The sequence below is a fragment of the Catharus ustulatus genome, chromosome Z, assembly GCF_009819885.2.
Source record: "Catharus ustulatus isolate bCatUst1 chromosome Z, bCatUst1.pri.v2, whole genome shotgun sequence".
Lineage (NCBI taxonomy): Eukaryota > Metazoa > Chordata > Aves > Passeriformes > Turdidae > Catharus > Catharus ustulatus.
The window spans coordinates 58,481,631-58,486,660 of NC_046262.2; the positions used below are offsets into that span (position 1 = coordinate 58,481,631).

The 5,030-nt window shown below is 42.7% G+C and overlaps 1 pseudogene; it reads right to left on the minus strand.

Annotated features, from left to right (window-relative positions):
* Nucleotides 1–1,212: 1,212 nt before the first annotated feature.
* On the minus strand, nucleotides 1,213–4,469 carry LOC117010515 (annotated as a pseudogene).
* Between the last annotated feature and the right edge of the window lie 561 nt (nucleotides 4,470–5,030).

The window sequence follows — 5,030 nt, forward strand, 5'->3', positions numbered from 1 at the left end:
GGTAATTCACATAATGGGTGGGAATTGTGTCTTTAATTCTTTTACATTTAGGGACTGAATTTGGAATTGAAAAAATTTCAAAACTCCAGTGAAGGAGTAATGATCTTACTGATTCCAGTTGACGTAGGGATTCCAGCTGCAAGTATATCTGTTGAAATATTTTCATCTCATTAGTAGTCAGATGATGGTCAGTAATTATGCCGTAGTGTTCTGCTTTTTTCTGACATGGCAGGGGAGAGGTATTATACGGAACTAGAGCAATCTATGTCTGTGTGTGGGTATGGTAAACCTCACCAATCCTCTCACAGTAGATACAGTAGGTAAAAACCCAGCCTTGCCTTTCCATCAGAACAGAAGCTGATTGCACATCATCAAATCTTGCTCCCAGCTCTGCTAAGTCTTCCAGGTCGTCTTTGTGACTTAAAGGTTCATCACAGGTTCAGCTGAAATGAGGTTTTCCTCTAAAGAGAAAGTGGACCAAGCCATAGCTGTAGAAGTTCAGGGCAATTATTTTAAAAACTGATCAACAATTTTTGAAAAATTACATCATTTTAGTGTGAATTTGATATAAGCCCCTTTTAAAATGTCTCAAAACCTGGTCAGCCCCAAACTGCTGGATTTTGATTTAACTGCTCATCATTTATACCTGACTGACTGAAAATCTGTCCTTTGGGGATGCTATTTTTATCTGCTATTAATTTGTTAATGAATTTCATCTGTTTGTTTATTAATTGGTAAACCAGTAATAGTTTACAGCAGTGCCTATAGATCTAGTGTAAATGTTCAGGTAGTGAAAAATAACTATTTACAATACACTGAACAAGTGTACAGAGCTGTGAACCATTAAAAAATATGATTCACAAGAAAGTAATTTTTGTACAGTGGCTCTGAAAGCCATAGGCACTTAAGGTTTGGTGGTTCTTGGTCCCCGAAACTCAGTCGCCTTTCTCCTAGCTATGCTTGCTAGGAAGGAAAATCCATCATATACATGCTGCTGCCTCCAATGAGGAAGAAGCTCTCCATCAGTTCTTTTCTTGGAAGACCTGGTAGTGATGATGGAGACCACTGCTCCCCAGCTTTTCAGAAGAAAGCCGTATTCATCCCCAAAATGGGACCACACCATGTTCTGCCTTCCTCTGCCCTGTCCTGTCATTCCACTTTTTTCTGTTGTTTGAAAGCAGCTCAGCTTGTTCACATCATCATAGAGACTTCTTAGGATGCTGGATGCTGAGAGCAGACAGAGGGCAGAGTTGCTCTGTCTTCAATGATAAGATGGGAAAACTTCCTGGAAGCCTTTAGTGAAGGAGACAAAATAAAATTTTCACAGTGCTCCAGGTTTCTTCACTAGTTAGGGGATGATTGTTCTGAGGGAGCAGATCCCCACCCTTGGCTCCTTGTACCAGACATTCCTCATGCCTCTAACCTGCTGCCAAACCACCAGGTGGAGGGGTGACTTGGCCTCCCTTTGTGTCGGGGCCCTTGTATGCACATGTAGAGACCGCACTGCAGGCAGAGCTTGTGCTCATGGGCGATCTGGCTGTAACAGTTTGTGTTCTGACTGTTTTCTTGCTTTCTGCAACCATTCTGGCAAAAAATGACCTGTTCTGGAAATCTCTGAGCAATTCAATGTCATCAAACTCTCTGCCTGCCTGCTGCTGCAAGGTTTGCATGTTCAGGTACTGGCTGAGTATTTCCCCCTGTGGAGAGCAGGGCTATGGGGCTGTCACCTCCCAGTCATCTGTCCTCCACGCCTCTTCCTCATCAACAGGGAAGAAGTACATGTTGTGAGAGCACTCACCAGACACACCAGCCTTGCTCAAGATCTTAGGCTGAGTTTTCAGCTTTCTCATGGAAGAGCTGAAGGTGTTGCTGGTGGTGGAGAAAGCAGCCACTGGCATTCTTGAGGATCTGGTCCAAGCCTTGTTGGATAGTGCAGAATGATGTGGCTACAAAGTCCGACCCATCTGTTTTCTTCATGATGATGTAGAAGTCCTCCAGGGCTTCACTCACCTTCATTGCTGGGATCTGAAGTAAGAGGAAGGGGAAAGATATGTCAAGGTATTTTCAGAAAGGAAACACATCACAGGTGTGGAAAACACATTTAAGGCTTCTCTGTGCTCTCTCTGAAGAGCCCTGCAACAGCTTCTGTGCTTCCCCAGAAATTTCTTTCTTGGCAGTCTTACAGTTTTGTGCAGAGGCTGCAATGAAATGCTGTGGTGTAAGGGGTGTTCAAACAAATCAGATGAAGTTGGCTGGCTGGTGCCACTTTTGCACCACCTGTAGAAATCCTGATTCAGAAGAAAGCAGCTAAATTCCTGGCTTTTTTTTAAGTGAATTAAGGTTCTAGTCGCACTGAAGTGTGACTGTGTGCAAATACGTGTGACCTACCACTTGGGTATAATACTCTATATACTTTCACAACAAAGTGGTACTTACGGAAATGGATATTTTCAGGTGAAGAAGGAGAAGTAGGTGAAGGAGGAGTATGAGGAGAAAAAGGAGAAGCAGTAGCAACTTCTTCTTTTTAGCCATGAGATGTCAGTATTGCAATTAGACTGCAAGTCTGGCTGTTTTGCCTACCAGTATCTTAGATAAACCTAACAGAAATTTAGTTATAAAAATGTGAACATGGTTGCTATGCATTGGATCTTAGCCAAAGTCCTTATTTTTGGTGTGATGTTTTTGATGTTTCTGGGAGTTAATTTTTGGAGAAAAATTCTCAAATGCTTGAGATGACACTGGCTAGCCCTGGACGCAGAAATCATACCTTGGGGTAACAATAGGAAATTTTGTCACATAGAGCATGAGACTGAGGTTGTGCACAAGCATTATGTACAAGGAAACCTTTAGTCTCGCCCTGGGTTTCAAAGCTACTGGCTCAACCTTGAAGGAAACAGGGTATAAATTAGAAAAGATTACAGTTTTATTGAGAGAAAATCCCTGAGACCGTAAGGATATAAAATAGGCTGAAAATCCTTCTCTTTTAAACTTTATGATGATTTCATTTCACCAGCAGGACTGGCTCCCAGCACTGAAAAAAAACAGTATTTTGCTAAGTTTCCTGACCTTAGTGATGTCCGTGTAATCTCTGAGTCCTTTGTTCATGCACCTTGGGGCACACAGCACTGATGCGCAAGTACTCAACGTCATCATCAGAATTAAATTGTTGAGCTTAATTGAATATGCTAGAAAACAAAGAAAGGGGATAAAAATAGCTTGTCCTAGTAACACTTTGCCACCATGGCTGAGTCATAGGAACTTATGTGTTTTTCACAAAATATGAAGAATTTAAGAAAGATTATTTTCACTGATGATTTTTCATGAGTTTATGTGCTGAAAATGCCAAGACACTGACAAGAAGTTACCCTAGTGTTGCTGAAAGACTAAAAATGTACTGCCACACAGAGCCAGTAATGGAGAGGGACTAACACAGCATCTTTTGTCTTGCTGTAAAAACCATGAGAGTATGGCAAAGGCAAAGGTGTTTCCTTTTTTAATTGACTATGGCCCCAAGGAAAAACTGTCTCAATTCTTCTACTGGCTCACACTGTGCTGCCAGTGCATCTGTCTACCATAGGTGCCTGTGCAAGCCAGACAGGCAATGCTAGTCAAGTAGCATTTTCCACCCATGCACACTTTCTTCTCCCTATTAGACACAACAAGACAAGACCCTGTTGCTTTGGTGGACCAAAGGCAGGTGAGACTCAGCCCTACAGGCAGGAACTAAAAGCAGAGGATTGATGGAGATTTTTTTATAGATGCATTTTAACAGTACCACTATAATTTTATTATATCTAGTATACTTTAAAGTCTACTTTTTATAGGGCTGAAACTAATGGGATTTTGTAGCCCAATGAATTTAGCAGTGAGAGGTTGCTCTGAACATTCATGCATTGTGATCCCCGCAGTGACTATCTCAGTCTGGCAGGAGAAGGGGAAAGGTGGTACATTCAAGGTCAACAGGAGAGGGATGCTGGATTTCTCCTTCTAACCTTTGATTTTTTGACCACTGCTGACTGTTACTGCAGCCCCAGAGGTGTAATGCTGTACACTGGGATGTGATTTTTGAAAGTTTATATTGTTGCAGATTTTGCTGTTAAAATAGTATATAAAAGGTAAAGGAACTGCATAAACCCAGCTGAAGGACCCACTGCAAGAAAATCAAGCTGGAAAGCAAAACATGACTTCTACACAGGCTAACAATGCAAGCACATTGTCTAATCCTCTGAGCTCTGGTCTCTTCTGCACCAGGAGTCTTCAGTCTGTGGTGTGCACATCCCTGACAGCTCAGGGTCTCCTGTTGAGGACTCCAAGGAAGATTGCTGGAAAAAAGCTACACAGAGGGCACATGTAAAGAATGCACATTGCTATGCAAGTCTGTCAAGGGACAGGAGTCTCATGAACTGAGGGGACCCACCTCTTCTGCACACTGTGACTAGTCAGTGGACAAAAACAGGACTTCTTTCCATTTGAAAGGTAGGCTGCAAGCATTTTTTCTAAACTAAGCTGGGTCTAAAACCATTGGTCGTGGCAAATGTTCCTCCTCTGTCTGTGTGCAGCCTGGCAGCCACTGAACAAGCTATGCGTGGTGTGTTATTAGGTGGACAGCTCTGCTAAGAGAGGCCAGAATGCTCACGGGAATTACGAGCTGATCTCAGCAGCAGTCTCCTGCCCTCCTGTGTCCTTGAGTGTCGCTACAATCCTCTCACAGTGAATGTTCAGGCACTGCTTGCCTCTCCCCACTCTCCATAGAGTTTTGTACCTCCCAGGACGTTTCTCTGCCTAGTCCGTGGATCAGTAACATTCAGCCCCACATTTCCCCACAAATTGCTTGCCATCTCATGAGTTGGGACTGACTCATAGTAGCTCATCCAAGAACTACTTCTGAGACCACTCAGAGTATTTTGGGAAATAGTGTTAAAATCAAAATTGTAAACATACAACACCAGTTGTTCTTAAAGACATAACAGCTCCACCCTCATGGATATTTTCACACTGCAATTAATCCTGCTTAATTGACTTCTGACAAG